Source organism: Miniopterus natalensis, chromosome 8 (genome assembly GCF_054644295.1).
Source record: "Miniopterus natalensis isolate mMinNat1 chromosome 8, mMinNat1.hap1, whole genome shotgun sequence".
NCBI classification, from domain to species: domain Eukaryota; kingdom Metazoa; phylum Chordata; class Mammalia; order Chiroptera; family Miniopteridae; genus Miniopterus; species Miniopterus natalensis.
The window spans coordinates 43,661,986-43,680,604 of NC_142088.1; the positions used below are offsets into that span (position 1 = coordinate 43,661,986).

At 40.1% G+C, this 18,619-nt stretch overlaps 1 pseudogene; it reads left to right on the forward strand.

The window, feature by feature from the left end:
• The first annotated feature begins 12,759 nt into the window (after nt 1-12,759).
• On the forward strand, nt 12,760-13,392 carry LOC107546179 (protein Mdm4 pseudogene; annotated as a pseudogene).
• The last annotated feature ends 5,227 nt before the right edge of the window (nt 13,393-18,619 follow it).

Below are 18,619 nucleotides of genomic sequence, written 5' to 3' on the forward strand. Positions count from 1 at the left end.
AGTAGCCCGAGCAGAGGGCAGGAGGTGGCAGTGGTAGAGAGGGGCCAGGTCATCAGGGCCTGTATTCCAGTCCAAGGTCTTGACGTTTATTCAAAGGGGATGTAGCAGGAGCTGAGTTCTGTTTTTAATAGTTTACTCTGGCTGCTATGTAAAGAGATTATATATTTGAAAATGATCATCTGAGAGTTGACAAGTACTTTCTAGAATGGAATTTGAAATTCAGCATTTGCTGTCTCTTGAAATAAAAATTACCTGTCAGAAAAATCTCAGAGCATGCAGGAAAATAAAACCCTGGCCCCAGGGTACTCAAAACCTGATATAATACGTGCTACATAAAAGGCATCTTAATTGTTATTCTTGACAAATCATATTATTGTATCATAGATGCCTTTTGCCTTCACACTGTTGGCAAACTGAGATTTTAAAATAAGTAAGGAAAACTCTGCAATGTCAAGATCATGACTAACAATAGATTAGAAAGAGAAGATTATTTGAACCTAAGTTGAAAAACATGTGGGCCTTATTCTAACACAGAGCTCTCAAGTATCCACTGAATCTGTGTCTTTCCATTAGATCTTGAGTTTGCTGCATGCTGATCATTTTTCCTGCAAAAACATCTCGTTCTAGCAATGTGGATGCCTTCCACCTCCTCTATTGGTCACCAGAGTTCTGTTATACATTTTTATTTCTTCTCAGGAAAGGAGTTTGAAACCATACATCATCAGTATCAAATTTGAAAAATAGACTTGAAAATTGACTCCTTGGTAGCTTAAATGGCCAAAATCTGAGTCACATAAAGAAAAAATAACAGTAGTGATGATAGTGATGATGATGATGATAATGGTGACTGTGAGGAGGTAGGAGAAGACTGGCTTAAGAACAAGTTTTAAAAATGGAAAAGCTTAAAGAAAATATAATTATGGGTTTAGATTAGTTGTTTTTCCCAAAGAAAGAAGATTCTAAAAATGAAGAAGTCCGATAAATACTGAAATATAAAGAGATGAGAAACAGAAGGTTATCATAATGGGTCTGGTGAGTGGAAGGGTTGTGGCGGTGGGAACAGAAAGGGGAGCAGATGCAAGAATCTTTTAAGAAGCAAAGGCAACAAGACTTGGAGTCTGATGGGGCGTGAGCAGCACAGGAGACATGGTGACTTGGTAATGATAAAGTTGAAATGGAGAGTCCTGGAGAATGGCAGGGACATTTTTTATTTCAAAGGCGTATACACCATGGAGTACTACGCAGCTGTAAAGAAGAAGGATCTCATGCCCTTTGGGACAGTATGGATGGACCTGGAGAATATTATGCTAAGAGAAATAAGCCAGGCAGCGAAAGACAAACATCACATGATCTCGCTTATATGTGGAATCTAAAGAACTTAATAAACTGATGAACAGAATAGATTCAATGACATGGAAGCATAGATGAGACTGATGAATGTCAGAGGGATGGAGGAGGGCGGGTGGGTGGAGGGGGAGAGAGTAACCAAAGAATTTATGTGCATATATGCACAGCCCAAGGACACGGACAATGGTGGGGAGAGGGACTGGGGAGGGGGATGGGATGGGGTGGAATGCATCATTGGGGAGAAAAAGGGACATCTGTGATATTTTAAACAAACAAACAAAAAATGAATGCGAAAAAGTAAATAAAATAAAATAACCGGAAATTGTACTAATGAAGAAGGTGGTAACTCCAGCCTTTTCTGTAGGTCAGCAGAAAAATTGAAACCCCTTTTAAAATATAACAGAATTTCCATTTTCTTCAGCTATTCAAATGCAACCAGATTGCTTTGGCCCAGAGACAGTGAGACCTCAGACACCTGAGAAGGGAATGCTTGGTTTTTGAGGGCAGCCCCAGGCGTGGACAGAGTGGGCAGGGCCTCGATTGCATGCAGCCTTTCATTTTTTGTTAAGTTTGTCACTGGGGTTTAATGAATGCAGAGGGATGATATTTCGGAACGGAGTTGCCATGGTAATGACACGATTGGTACCTCAATTGATAGTCTGTGTTCACGTGAACATCCCTGTAGTTATATCAGGGACAGATAACGTGATAAGCATGTGATCGTGGCTCGGCTATGCCCCGTTCACGTCCAAGGCTGTCCTTGTGTTCCCTGCGGTAGGTTTCCCCTAAACGCATGTGCTCTGGGGAGGAAGGGGTGTGAGTGGAAGATGGTATTTGCTGCCAGCATCAACCTGGCCCCTCCAGTCCCAGCCCCAGTGACCTTTTCTCTTGCGCCTCCTGGATTTCTCACTAACCTCCCCCCTGTCTGGGCCTTTCTCTGCTCCTAGACTACAAGGAGGAGAGAAGATCCTGTTGTTTATGTGGCTGGCGAGAGAAAAAGAGCAATTCTTATCTGTGATGACAAAGTACTCAGAGCGGGCGTTGTGGACATTCCATTACTTTGCTTAGAGTCACAGGAGGCTGAGAAGTGGGGCTCGGCTTATGCTTTAAATCATGGAGCACAGTCTGCTGTGGCTGGTAAACAGTCCATTCCTAAGGGATTGGGCTCCAACCTCAGGACCCAAACAGGGAGCCTTAGGAGCCAGGAGAGTGTGTTGCGTAGCATGAGCTCTGATTCTAGACAGCACCTGAAAAGGAACATTTTTGGCACCTCTCATGCTAGGCATTTTGATTCCTTTTTATTTTTTTCAACATAAAAGGAGTATCAGTTTCAGCCTTAATTCTCTTTCCGGCCTACCGTGGATGTTCAAAATCCTCTAAATATTAAAACAGCCTCAAGTAGCTTCACATTTTCTACTTCCACCTTTCTCCCTTCAAATTACACAAAATCACTATATTGTACATATCACTTTAAAACCTTATCTTTGGAAAGATTAGAGTTTCAGAAAATCTGGGAAATTCTTAATCAAAACTGTTCCAAGAGTTGTTTCATGGGTACAAAATTTCAGTTTGGGATGATGGGAGAGCTCTGGAGATGGGAGGTGGTGATGACTACACAGCAATAAGAATGTACTGAACGCCACTGAACTGTCCACTTAAAAATGGTTAAAATGGTACATTTTATGTTACGTATAGTTTACCAAAGCTAAAAAAAAAAATCAGGCTAGTGGTTGCAGGAAGAAGGGAGTATGGGAATGTATTCGGAAGGCCCTGGCGTTGTTCTCTTTTTACTCCAGTGACTATGTGTCTGTTCAGTAATTATTATACTTACCTTTGATTTATATTTCAGGGTATAATTGTGTTATATTTCCCAATAAAAATATTAATTGAAAAGTAAAAACAAAACTGTCCCAAGTGGTAAGAATTATGAGGCCTTGGGAAGTCCCTTCTCTGGCTTTGGGCCTCATTTTTTATTTTTAATGTGAAATGAATGAGTGGGACTAACAGATCTTGGAAGCCTTCCTATCGCCAGCATCTTGTAATTGTTCACAATAACTGCTTGTGGATGAAATAACTGCAAAGGGCAGAAGTCCTAGGAGTATCATTTATTTTGACTGTGTTTTCCTTCACAGACATTGAAAAATCAAGGGGGAAAAACCCCTTGGGGCAATAAAGCCCACTGGCTCATATGAAGAGATACTGTTGTCCAAAATACAGCCTGGGTAAAGCTGGCTGCTCTGAGATACAAACAGGAAGAGAAAGGATGTTTGTCACTCAATCTAGGGTAGCTGGTGAAAGAAAGTTCCAGAAGAGGTCAGGTGGGATAGAGAAAGGTGAGTGAGGCACGCCTGGGCTGGAGGGATAGGAAAGGTCTTTTACCATCTTGACGAGGAAGGGGCTGCCTCCCACATTTGCCTTCATCTCTATCAAATACAGGCTCTCCTGTGCCAGCTATGCTTCCACACAAACCATGTCCTTCCCCATAAATCTTTATTTTCCAAATCCACCCCAAAGGCTCATTGGGCAACCCACCTAACTGATGCCTTCCTCAGGTGCTCCCATTTCCCAACACTGACCTCATCCTTGAGGCCCACCTGAGGCCGTCACCCTCCCCAAGGCCTTGGTGAGTCACCCTGTCCCTTTCCTTGGGTCCCCATGACTTACTGCCTCCTGTTTCTAATCCTCCGTCCCTGTCCCCTCTTCTTTACTTCTACCCTAACTCCACTTTTTCTCCCACATCTAGACTTCCTAGAGCACCTAATATCCCCAAAGCTCATTCAGAATATAACACATATCATCTCAGGGTTTTCACTAACACAGCGTTGGTAAACCATGGCCTGTAGCCCATCAACGGTTTTTATTTTTGTTTACCTCTGAATATTAATGTCAGGAAAGAAATATTTCTTCCACTGCAAAAGGTTCCTCAGTTATTGTTGTTGTTATATCAAATAACTTCAGATCTACATCTCTTGATTTATAGAATACAGGATGGAAACATTCTCACTGATGATAACCTGTACAGAGATGCCCTCTCCAAGGATGAATGTGAATTAACAGGCCTGGGAAATAACCCAACCAGGGGAAAAAAAAAAAAAAAGGACAGCATAGCTGTCATTTGTCAACCCCCTTAAAAGCAAATGACAGGGGCAATTACTTCTATTCTTTTACTAGCCCAACATGAAATCACGCCCACTAGAGGGTTGAGCAGGCAATGCCTTGCAGGTGCTCTTTTGTAACATGGGGATATTAATTAAGCCTTTGTACCATATCCAGTCACTAATTACTATTTAGCTGCACTGGTTTGTGTCTCCCGGTCTTTGTGTTGCTGTTTTTCCTGCTCAGCCAGCCTCCTTCGCTCGGCAGTGTTTTGCATTTCCCTTTGCCCTGTGTGTTTGTAACCATTTCCCTGGTGTGGATTACACCCCAGCCTTCACAGAACCTCAGCCGCACAGTGGGAATCATTTTGACTCCATTGAAATTCTGTTACAAAAATTTCTCCCCACCTCCTCCCACCGCCCACTATTTTCGTGTTGATCCCAATGATATCTTGCCAACATTCTAGTTTCCTGGGGAACTTTATGAAGACTTTTTTTTTCCCTGAACTACATAATCTTGGCAGAAATAATCATTATGTTAATAGGCGGGCCTGTTGTCATAGGAAAAATGTAAAGAATGGTTTAATCCATAGGAAAGAATGTAATTGTGCAAAAGTTTTTTAATTAAAGTATTTTACTCCCCATGGTAGAGTGGTTAGAGGTCAGGTAGATAAAGGAGTGTAATTCCTCTAAGATTATTCCTTCATAGTTTAGGCTGTCCCTGTGTGCTCTGGGCAACTGACCAGTTTGAATGATTTCGGGCTCTGAAAAGCTACATGGCCCCAAATATTTCTCTGATGCATGTTCAGGAGAACCACTCTAAGGATTTCCTGATAAGGATGTTTTAGGATTAGTAGCTCATCTACTGGGACTAGTTAAACCTATTATCATTCACAGTTACCTCAGAGAGAGCAGACACTAAAGGAGTGGGAACTAATGACAGGTTACCTTTTGATGGAAAGGACAAATTGGGAGAAATGTAGAAAAAAGTCCAGAAAACGCCTCGAGGGCAGCACAGTGCAAGCAGACGAGTGATGGTTCAAAGCTCATCAAAGGAAAGGAGAAGTAGGAACGTTTTAGGGACTGTTGCACAGTTTTCCATATAGATATATTATTATTTCACAAGGTTCTTATTGCCTGTTTGCTTATGGTCCAATTAAACCTTTCGGTGTCAGCTGTGTAAAGCAAGGAACAGTTTTCTTCATTTTTATCTTAGTGACCAAAATCTTTTCAAACAGAAGTAACACATATTCCCAGTGTGAAAGCCAAAGGAAAAGAGAGCTCTTCTGATTGGAAAAGGTTGGAGTATGTGAGGATTGGTCTTCCCCACGGCACCTGGCTTCTCCTTTGTCCCTCAGCCCCCTCCGACAATCCCTGAGGCACTGATCTGATTAAAGGCTGTTTGAGTAATCATCACCCTTTGAAACGAGAGATATTTATTCAATAGATTCAGGATTGGCACCGCCATTTGGGGAAGAAAAATCACTCTATTAAAGTCGGCAAATTTGAGAAATTGCTGATATCCCCGCTTCATTAATTCATTCACTCATTTCTCCTCCCCAACAAATACTGACAAATACCAAATAACCTACTGTGTGCCAGATACTGTGATAAGTTCTGGACATGTAAGAGTGACCAATATAGACATGGTCTGTGCCTCATGGAGCTTACATTCTAATGAATAAAGAGTCTGATATGAGCTGCCACATGCATTCTTTGAACAAATCATTTACCCAAGATGTTCTCCCTGTATCTAACCACACTTGTGCAGAGCATATAAGAATATCTAATATTCTTAGATGTGTCTTCTGATAACTTGCTCATGCTATGTAAATTTCGAGACTGTCTTGGTGGGGCTAATACAGCAATGGAGAGCAATGGGGCAAAGTGAGGAATTAGTAATCAGGGCCAGACTAATGGTCTGGTGCTGGGGAAAGTTAGTCCTCAAAGAGAAAAGGGCAACTCCCTAGGTCAGATTCAGGAGGAAGAAATAGCACCAAGACTCAGGAGCAGAGGCCAGAGCAGACAGTCCTCAAGCAGCAAGGAACAATCTTACATGTGTCATTTAAGTCCCTACCTGCAGCTGGCTGTATCTCCTACATGCCCCTCATATACCAGTTAACTTCTGGGTGTCCCCCTACCTGCCAAGGAGAAAACCCAAGGGGCAGGTTGGAAAGATGTGTTGTGAATGTGAGGATTTAAGGTCACAACATGATGGGGAAGTGGGAAATATCCAATAACTATCACAGTTATGGGGATGGAAATGGTGGGTGTAAGTCTGGACCAGAGATAAAGTCTTGGGTGTCACCTATAAAGGGGGTGCTGAAGTTTGTAGGCAATGATGAGACTTCAAAGAAAGTGTATCAAGAGGGAAAAATGGTAGGTCAGGGATGGACTCTGCCAGTGCTCTCGGACATCAAGGTGGGAAAGGGAAATTGTTGAAGAGACAGAAATAATCAGACAGTGTCATCATCAACAAAGGAAACTGACTCATGGGCACAGTGGTAACAGTTCTTTATTTAAGAACTTGGAAGTTCACTCTCAATCATATAAGTGTTTTGTTTTATTTTTTCAGAAATTCCAGCAATTTATTTGCTATGGGACCAAATGCTTTGCTAGAAAATTGGTGTGTAAAAAATATATAACTCTAAAAGATACCTTCTACCAAGGAACAAGAAGCTGTGTCCTGGCCACGAATGGCATTCTTAACTTGTTCCTCTAACCAGATTCTTGGCCTGTTTACACTTCCTTTCTGTTCTCTTTTATTCTTCAATCTATTTTAAAACACCTTGTTTCCTTCCTGACTTATCTTCACATTTCTAAACCTAAACCCATAGTTATTCGATCCTCTGCATTACAATGTCATTTTTCTCTATCTAGGGGGAAACAATCAACGCTTCCTGAATCCTCAATGAGGTTTTAGTTGATTAGCCTATAAAGGCTATTTGCAGCTTTCTCTTAGGAACACTGCACAGCAGCTTGTTTATATTGTAGAATAAAACCTCTGAATCTTCAAACTCCTCCTCCCCCTCCTGTTTTCTTCAGGCCCAAATTATTGAAGACAGCCTTCTAAAAAGCCGGCAAATCTCTCAGGTGAATCTGCAAATAATGCAAAAGTAATCTTTTGCCTTAAAGAAATAATGGGAATCTGGGTCTTTGGCTGTTTTATAAGGAAATTTTACCATTGCCTTTCTCTCGAGTGCTCTCTGAATCTCAACGCTATACTGTTCTTTGAGGGAGAGCAAGAAGGTACCTCTGAATCTTAGTAAACCCAGAGGCACAGATTAGGGCCGTGAACTCAAGTCCCAGAATCTATAAACACATAAAATGTAAATCCATGACAGAGAGAGAAAATAGTAATAGTAAAGAAAGAGCCAAATTACTCTCAAAAACATACAGCTGGAGGGAAGAGTCTTAAAAATTAGTTAGGGCTTTATATGTGTTTATGCCTACTTATTTCTATTCAACTTGTATTTATTGACTATCATGTTTCAGGCATTCTGCTGAATGCTGGTAATAGAAAGATAAATAAGTGTCATAGAGTATAGGTAATAGATAAAAGAAAAACATTGCCTTTTTCACAGAGAAAAGTAAATATGACACCATTGGTGTTACAAAGACGCAAAAGGATAAGACTGTCAACTGGAATGGGGCATTGGAAGGGATTTTTTATTTTTTAGTTCAAAAAAGCATCTAATAGAAGAGATACATCAAGAAGGTACAAAACCCTGTATGGAATTCAGAAGGGCAAGTGGCAAAGCTGCCCTTAGTAATGGGCTGGAAAGAATCCTACTTCTCCTTGCTGTGCCACTCTACCCAAAGGAGAGAGAGAACAAATCCTTGGTTTAGCTTGTTGACATTTTCTCCTATGTTAGTGCAGGGAAAACAGTGAGGAAAACTGCTACACGGCCTGTACCTCTAGCCACCACGGGAGCCTGGTTAGGGGTATGGAAGGGACAGGAGTCATGGAGGAAAGTGGCCCCTTCACATTATGGTAACGAAAGGGGAGAAGTCGGGAGTGGCTACCCATTTCCTTGGACTTTCGGAAAGCAGCTTGTAGAATGTGCAAAGGAAATGTACACGTGACCCATCATCTGAGACTTGGAAGGAATATGAACAAAGAGACATAGGAGGTTTTATGGAGCAAAATGTGGGCAAGGCCATCATAAATGATCCCCAGTAGAAAGAAAATGGGGAGGCAGCCACAGAGACCAGTGCAGGCACACTGGTACTCTTGGGACTTCTGATTTTGAAAGGCTGTGTGAGAAAGATGCAAGCTGGACACAAAGTGAAGGGCACCTAAAAACGTGACGATCTTGAAAGACTACGAAGAATCAGCCTATATAGTCAGAAGGGAGACTTTTCCCCCAGAGAGTCCTTGTTACCTTCAGACCCTACCCCATCAGCAAGCTGGACACAAGGCACCTGTTATCTCAAGGGAGGACTCTGACAGCACACAACCAGAAAAAAAGTTAGTCCAGTGCTGGGGCTTGCTTTGTTGTAGAGCTTTGTCAAAATGAGAGATACCCTTAAATCCCATATGAACCCATTCTGCCCCATGGCTATGCCAAGTTTGACTCTTTCTAAAATCAATGAAATAATTTCAGAAATCAAGGTTGCCTTTTTTTTCTTGAAGAAATAATTTTTCTACTGTCCTCTTTTTTCTCTGAGACAATGTTAACAGTAACAGATATGACTCATTATTTTAAGACATTTTTACTACAAATGAGTATTTTCATTGGAATGTACATGCAATCCAGGAAACCACTCCCTACCCATTCCCAACAGCAACCCTTACACATACAAACACACAAGAACTCCATGGGCAAGATTCAGTGATTGCCACAAGGAAGGGAGGTATTTGACCTCTTACATTAAGAGACCTGTTGTGGAAATGATGGGCTGTGGAGACATCACCGCCTAATATTAATTTATCTTAGACACTTTCAGTAGGCAGGTCCTTCACCATGCTTTATTAAACTCAAGTTAGGTTAACTTCTAGACAAAAGAATTTCTCATAGAAATTCAGCAATCATTATATGGTCTCTTCCATTTTGCAACATACAGATTTTTTATCTTCTGGAAAGGGGTGTATAGATCTTAACAAGACCTACTTTACAACCATAGTCAACATCATAAATCACTAACTCTCATTTGTTTCTCACAAGAAACAAAATTATAATTATATTAATTGCATAATAGTTCTTTTAGACTATTGGTCAAAGAATTAAATATAATTGGCTTATGACATTGGTCCCTCCTGCATAAAACAAAGCTTATGCACAATAATGGTACATGGATTAGATTTGTAATGGTTTGGGTAATTATTGTAAAAGAGAATTAATTACTTTATGGGTGGATGGCAATGTGAAGAGAAGATTCTAGTAGTATCTCAAAGGAATCCGTCTCATTAAAAAATTGTTTCACAATGACTAGAAATGAGGAAATATTATTTTCATTCTCAGAAACTATAATCTGATTCAGCAAAAAAAGTCAGTCTTTGCAAAAAGAGGGAAGTTCCCACATGTGTACTTTGTTATTTCACTTTCATCTTTCTTGCCTATATTAGTCAGCTCAGGCTGCCATAAAATACCATAGACTGAATAAATGGAAATTTATTTCTCATGGTTCTGGAGACTAAGAAGTCCAAGATCAACATGCCAGCAAGCTAGGTTTTATTATGAATTCTCTTTTCTTGGTTTGCAGGCAGCCTCCATCTGGCCGTGTGCTCACATGACCTCTCAGAAAGCGAGAGAGACAGAGAGAGGCCTTCCTCTTCTAGTAAGACCACCAAACCTATCAGATTAAGGCCCCACCCTTACAACCTCTTTTAACCTTAAGTATTTCCATATGGTCCTTATCTTCAAATATAGCCACTTTGAGGGTTAGGGCTTTATCTTAGTCTGCTCAGGATGTTATAACAAAATACCATAGACTGCATGGCTTAAAGAACAGGCATTTATTTTCTCACAGTTCTGGAGGCTAGAAGTCTGAGATCAGAGTCCCAGCATGATCGGGTTCAAATGAGAGCCTGACCTCATTGTGTCCTCAAATGAGGTCGAGGGGGGGAGAGAAAGACAGAGGGAGGGAGGGAGAGAACGAAGGAGGGAGGGACCCAGGGAGAGAGAGAGAGAACTGGTTTCTTTTTTTTCTTATAAGAACACAAGTTCTATCATGAAGACCCACGCTTATGACCTCACCTAAGCCTGATTAATTCTCAGAGGCCGCACTTTCTATTATTATTACATTGGGAGCTGGGGCTTCAATCTATACTTTTGCAGGAGACACAAACATTCTGTCCATAATAGGCTTCAACATGCATTTGCAAGGGGACACCATTCAGCCCACTGCATTGTCTTTCTTGTAAATGAAAATATCACCTAACCTTTGAGTCAGAGGAACTATACTCACTCTTCAATAACCACCACATTTGACTACAGGTACAAGAGTTTGGCAAATATCAATAAAAGCATTCTATGAGGATAAATTAGCTACATCAAATCTATATAAAAGGACTATGTATTGGATTAGTAGTAGTAAGTTGTGCTATACATCCTTTATACTAATGAAATTTAGAATAAGCTTATGTATTTACATACATAAATATGTACTTTTTTAGAGACCCAGTTGTTAAACATTTACCATCCCACTACTGGGCAGAGACAAGGAGAAATGAAAGATGGACAGGAGCCAGAGGGACAGTAAGCCCCTGGATCCAATAGTGTTTATAACTGCCAGATCTATCCTGTGTTTTCCAGTTACATGAACCAGTGAATTCCTTTCATTTGTGGTTGCCTGAAGCTAATTTTAAGTGGATTTCTGTCACTTTCCTCCAAGAGTCCTGCCCAATACTACGTGTCATAAGCATGTTCAGGGAACTGATTTTTTTTTTTTTTTTTTAGCCCTGAGAAAAAAACTTCTGCAGGTCTGAAGACATAGCCTTCACTTTCAGGACCAAATCAGACTTCAAGTAGAGGGATTAACAAGCTCTGTTTGGAAGCTCTGGATTTTGCATTGTTAGTTTTACTGCTTCCCCGCCTCTACCCTTATGTCCCACTTTAATACCAGGATCCATTTCTGAGCCCAATGCTCATCTCTCACCCAGTTCTGCAAATAGGTTTCTTCTGGTTCTTGTACCTGATCGACGTGTCTGATGCCAGTACCTTTAGGACTGGCTCTGCCTTCTCCTTAGCAGATGCTCCAGGGCCTGGCTACTGGAGGACAGTGTCCTTGCAATACTGGCCTGCTGGGTAGCTATGTGAAACCTGTCTCTTCCTGATTTCCCATAGGAGTGTTCCTGGCCCTTTCCGATGTGAATTGCTGTTCTCGGAAGCCACCTACAATCTGTAATATGACCCACTGGACAAGGTTCCGCCTGTCACACTAGGCCCATCCCGGAGCCGGCTGCTCACTGGGGCCCAACTGGCTGACCCTGTTCAGCCAGGGCCTTCCTAGCAGAGTGGACTGTCCCCAGGCATCTGCTGCAGCCAGTCCAGCCAGGCCATGACCAATCCTTTCTTGGAGCTGCAGTGCCAGATGTCAACCTGTGGAGAAAAGAAAAACCACACACTGCAGTTTGGATGACTGCTGTTCAACTTAGGCTTTGGCATTCCCCTTGAATACTGAGGGAAAGAACAGCTCTACCTGTGAAGAGGAAGTGCTGAATAGTCTTCAAATTTATCTAAAAAACAAATTAATTCTAAGTAGTAGGTTGACGTGTACTTAGGTGATTCTACAAAATAAGGTGGAAGATGGTCTCCACCTGCCTGTTTGTAACTTTTCTTTTCCTTCACCCATCCCCTCACCTCCACCAGTTCTTTTGAAATGTCAAAGCCACTAAAATCAAGGGTGGGGAGAGAAGCATTTTCCTAAAAACTCAAAGAACAACAAAAAGCTCAGCTCCCCAGCCCACAAGGCGAGAACCTTGTCTCTCTCGTCTTTGCTAGCGTGTTCCTTTGCACAGTGGTGCAGGCACAGCCCGGCATCCTAATAATGGGTCTCATTAAGTTGCATTTTACGTTTTGCTTGAGAAAAAAATTAATGTAAACGTTCACATTATGTTCAAGCAATTATAATGTGTCAGCATCAGAAAGCCTGAACAAATGAGTTCAAAAGACAGAAAATAGGGCAATTTAACTTGTTCCACTTGAGAGGAAGTAAGAGATGAGGCAAAATGGGGATAGTGAACAATCTTAGCCTATTTGGAATTTTTTCCAGACTCTACAGAAAAAAAAGGCCTTGAAAAACAGATGTTAGATGACTGATGTCCTCTCCCCACCTGTCCCCCCGTCCCCCTTCCCCCTTCCTCGGGCTTGGCATGGGAACAACTCTTGGAATGGCCACAAGGTATGACCAAAACTGGCGCTTTTGCTCTGAGGATGAGTGACAGTGTGCTAAGTGCAAAAAATTTCAATCTCCAAGCAAGAGGTACTGTTTGCTGCTGGGTCTTGAGGAGGGATTGTATTCAGATTGTTCTAAGTTAACCCATTCTCTCTCCACATCTGCTATCACTGCTATACCCGAAGAGAAGGGAAATGGAGGAATTGATGTCCCTGGTTGCCAAAAACCACATTAGCTCCAGCTGTTAGACCTAAATGTGTATATAAAAGGGACGGAAACCTCGAACTCTTTGATCCCTGCAACTCGGTGGAGTTCTTGGATTTGGTTCACAGTTTTGAAAGCCAGGAGACCATAGCAAGCCTAGGAGATCAGCTAACCTTTCTAAACAGAGAACAGTTCCAGAAAGCACGGATTGCTGGAATCTTGGGTAGCCATGTAGTCTATGTGAGAAAAGACCAAAAGACACGAACATCATTCACAGGAGGACGAGCCATCTTGTCACTTGTTTTCACTATACCAGAAATGGAAGGAGGCTGGAGCTTCATGCCCTATTTGCAAGAAAGAGATTCAGCTGGTTATGAGGGATTTTATAGCCTTGCTGAACCAATGAATTACAGAAACATCAGCAGGGTCAGATCATGTATCAAAACGTCAGTATTGAGCATCTCCACTCAGTGCAAATCATTGTTATCAGTTAGTTCACTTTTTCATGGAAACATCTATGTTCCAGAATATTTTTGCTTCAAAATTTACATGGAAATTGAGAATGGATTCTTTAGAAGTAGATAATTAATGTGGGAACTCCATTAACATAAAAAGCTATGTTAATCATTCTATTCTCCCTTCAAAGATGAGGATCTGGGAGGAAGCAACTACCAGTACAAACAAAAATACATCCATTCATTTACATACCAAACTACTTGAAAATTAATCACTTCTTTAATTTTATTCCCTACTCTTATTTTCTGTTAGAGAATTATTTTTCTTTTTAATTAAATTGCAGTTGACATTCAGTATTGTGTTGGTTTCGGATGTGCAGTATAGTGATTGGACATCTGTGTGGCTTGTGGGGCGGTGCCCCTCTATGAGTCTGGTGTCCACCTGACACCATGCGTATTATTTTCTCCATCCCCCATGCCCATGAGGGATGAAGTCCTTGGTGGTCAGCCTCCCTGGGCACGGAGCAGGATGGAGGAGACAGGGAATGAATCTGAAGAACAAGTCGAAAATAACCCACGCAGCGAGTTTCTTTCTGCACGGCCTTCTGCCATCCTTCTGCCCAACTCTATCACTCCGTAGTCATTGACAGGGTGGGTGGACAGGGAGAATTGGGAAGCTAATTCTTTCTGGATTTTGCTATGCTCTCGATTTTAATTAGGACTAATTATTTTATTGAAGGAAAACCACAGTCAAAACAAGGGCAATGGAAGTTTCAAAGGGCATCCTGGGCAGTCTGGATCCAAATTTGGTCCCTTGTTTCTAAGCATAAATAGGGTCTGGCATATCGTTTTTAGTAGAATTTGGCTTCTGCAGGCAAAAGGCAACTGAGGTCAACAAATTGTTCCTAATTCTTTCACTTTACTCAATTGCATGAGGCACCACAATCTGTGGGACCCAGAGAGGAGATGTCCTTACAACCAAGATGGTTGGTCATCAATCTGAAGTAGCTTCAGGCTTTTCTTACTTCTAGTAAAGTTCAAAATGTCAAGGAATAACTCAGCTTGAATGAGCAAGCCCCACAAGGTTTCAACAATTCAATATAAGAATAACATTATTTTATTCTCTTATCTAGGCAATCTACACAGAAACTCACTTTGCTGTCCAGGTGCCATAGTTTTTATGTTTTTGAGACTTGTAGCTCTACTTGTTTTTTTCATGTTGCCTGAGGGACCAGGTAACAGGAGATTATATTGTTATCCTGACCTTGAAAGGCCTGACTCAAATTTTGTTCAAGTTTATTATATCCTAACACATTTTTATTATAAAGTTTATAGCATCCTGTTAAACGTTAGACGTTGTGGTGAAAAAAAAGTTCTATGTTCAAATATTGTTAGGAAATAACTAATGATTTTTGATTAAACAAAAATAAGTGGGTTTTGTTACTATAGAAGTTCTCATATCATTCACATTCTAATGTGAACAATGAATTTACACGAGGGGGCTAGTGGATCAGCCTTCCCAAACTTTCTCATGGAGCTTTTGTGCCACATGACATCTTATAGACTAAAGTTTCAGGGAATAAATTTTTGAAGCACAGCCCTAGCAGCTGATCTCTAAGCCCCTGTTTCTCTAGTGATAATTAATCCTGGCAAGATGGTGGTGAGACTTTAGGTTTTTAGGAATAACTATGGGCTGATGGAAGCTTCCCTAATTGTAGTTGGGAGGAATAAATTTATTTTTGGTTTTACCACTTACTGACTGTATGGCATTGAACAAATTAACATGATATCTCTGAGTCTCAGTTTACTCATCACTAGGAGAGACTAAGGATTCTTACCTCATTAGGTCATTGAGAAGTTTTTGAAAACAGCCTGGCAGTTTTATAAAACATTAAATATATGCCTACCATATGATGTAGCCATTTCCCTCCTAGGTATTTATTCAAAAGAAAGGGAGGCATATGTCATACAGGAATATTCACTGCATCTTTATTTGTATTAGCCAAAAAATGGAAACAACTTAAAGTGCCTATTAACAGGCAAATGGATAAATTGTGGTAAAGTAATAGAATGGAATACTGCTCAGTAATGAAAAGGAGAAAACTGTTCCTACACACAACAATCTGGGTACAATCTCAAAAAATTATGCCCAGTAAAAGAAGTCAGACAAAAAAAGCATACATTCCGCCCTAGCTGGTGTGACTGAGTTGGTTGGAGCATCACCCCATGCACTGAAAGACTGTGGATTTGACCCCCAGTTAGGGCACTTATAGAAGGCAGCCAGTCGATGTTCTCTCTCACATCGATGTTTCTCTCTCTCTCTCTCTCCCCCACCCCGTCTCTCTAAAATCAATAAGCATATCCTCAAGTGAGAATTTAAAAAAAAAAAATCATACATACCACATGATTCCATTTATATAAAATTCTAGAAAAAAATGAATCTATAGTGACAGAGAAAGGATCAGTGGTTGCCTAGGGACCAAGGGGAAGAGGGCAGCAGGAATTGATAGGAGGGAAGATTTATAAAAAGGACTGTGTAAACCCTGGGGAATGATCTCTGTATTCACCACGTTTTGCTGCATGTAGAATCTGAGGTTGACAGCTTTTGCTTTCCTTACTTGGAAGACGCACTCCACTGCCTTCCCGCCCGCCTCGCTTCCGCTGAGGAAATGGCTGTCATCTCGACCTTTCTCCTCAGTACAGAATATGCCTGTTTTTGTCTCCTCTGGCGGCTTTCACATTTTTTCCTTTATTACTGGTTTTGAGCAATTTGACTATGATGTGCCTTGGTGTCTTTTTTTTCTTGTACTGAAGGTTCATGGGGCCTTTTGGAACTATGATTTATGGTTTTAATCAAATTTGGAAACATTTTAGCCATGATTTCTTCAAATATTTTATTTCCCACCCCTCCCTCTCAAGGACTTCAATTACACCTATAACCAGCCACTGGACATGATCCCACTGCTTGCTGATGATTTGTTTAAAATTCCTTTTTCCCTTTGTTTATCTTGGATAGTTTCTATTGCTATCTCTTCAAGTTCAGCGATCTTTTCTTCTGCAATGTATCATCTGCATTTAATATCATTTGGTGTGTTTTTATTTTACCTCAGACATTGTAGTTTTTATGCGTTGGAGTCTGATTTAGGTCTTTTTAAAAATTATCTTCTCTGTCTCCACTTAACTTTTCAAAGTTGTGGGGCACAGTTATAAAACTATGGTAACGTGCTTGTCTGATAATCCTGACTTTTGCGTCAGTTCTGAATCGGCTGCGAGTCATTGTTTTCCCCTCCTTATGGGCCATATTCTCCTGCTTCTCTACACACCGGCTTGGCGGATCCAGGCAGCTTGAATTTTGCCTTGTTGGATGCTGGGTATTTTCATATTCTCATAAATGTCCTTGAGCTTCATTCTGGGACACAGTTAAGTTATTTGGAAACAGTCTTATCTTTTTAGGTCTTGCTTTTTGTGATTTGTTAGGCAGGAGAGGAGCCGTGTTTCGTCTAGGGCTAGCTCTTCAATACTGATGAGACAATATCCTTCCGAGCGCTCTCTCCTCAGCTCAGGGAGCCTGTCTCCTCAGATCGCTCAGCTTCACCCTCCCTGCAGTGGCCTGGAATCCTCTCAAGGTCATGGCAATTGTAGGGTTCACTTATCTGGTTCCCATTTCTTAGGGAACATTATTCTTTGTTGTCTGACGTACCAGCCTTTCACTTAATTGTTCTAGCAATCATTGATGGTCAAGTCCTAGAGCCATTATCTTATAAAGAGTTATAAAATAATGATATTTAAATCCTCTCATTTCTGCATTTGTTAGATGGAATTATTTTTAAAAGATATTTCATATGCCATCTAGTTTGTTACCTAATGGTACAATTCATAAAGAAAAGAACAAATGTTTTGTTCCAGTGTTTCAGTTTTCAGAATAATTAGCTGTTTCAATAGCATCCTCTAAAGATAGTGAGTTTCTTTTAGAAATTATATTTATCATTGTGAGGACATGAAATTTAATATATTCTATGTGTTTTTAATATAATTAATTTTTTTGATGTTCAAGCTGTTCCAGCTTTGGCCAGGGGGTGCCCCTTCAAATTGATTTCTGTTTCCTCTGATATTACTTCAGTACCTTTTGATAGTTTCCTTGATTTCTGACAAAAAACAATATCCTGGGTTCATCTTGTATGTTTCCTGACCCAGACATGGAATGAACTATTTGTCTAGGTGGCCCTCATTCTATTTTTAGTAGGAAATGGTACTTGGAGACCACAAACTGAGTTTCAGGCCACTTGTTTTTCCTGCGTTGTCATTGCTTCTAAGCCCTGTTAGTGGAGAGCTTAGAAATAAGTGTTACAGAAGGACAAAAACAAATCATGAGTGCATACTGATATTTACAATTTAAATTTAAGATTATAGAACTTAACTTTTTGGTTTTATATTGGTATGTTTTTCTCTTATGCTGAAAAAAATAGAGATTCTAATAAAATTATTTGCCTTATCATGCATACATATATACACACATAAATATACATTATATATACATACATGTGTAAGTAGCCTTATTGCAATAATAATAAGTAATAAGACTACTTAATGCAGATTAAGAATTCTTTGCATTATTTTTCCATTCAGGATATATTCCAGCAAAAATTTACTATGAAAATACTGTGATTTAAAATTATTTGAAACATTTTTTCTTTCTATTGTTATGGCAGCTAAATGATATACATTTGAGAAATTTGTTTATTTCAGTTTGTTTTTTATTTTTACTGATTACTTTTTAAAAATTTACATTTACTTTTAAATTAGGTGAAGTATTAACATGATTCCAAAGCAGTAGTGTGCTTGTAATTACTTAACAACCTGATCCCTGGGAATAAAAGCCTTACTTTTGCTAATTTCCATGGTGTAAATATTGCCACCATGACAGATTTCAAGCTACCAATGTTACATTACTGAAGACAGAATTTGGGAGCTTCAAAATAGCACTGCATTATATAGTATTTCTACCATACAGATATAATTAATCTCGGTAGCACAGATAATAGTAAACTGTGGTAAAATAATTAGAGATTGATAAATTTTTAGCATTTATTATCTTTTAAAATATAATTTCTTTCATATTAAATTTATATAATTTAATTTTTAATAATGACTTTAATAACTGGCTCACAAAATTCTTGA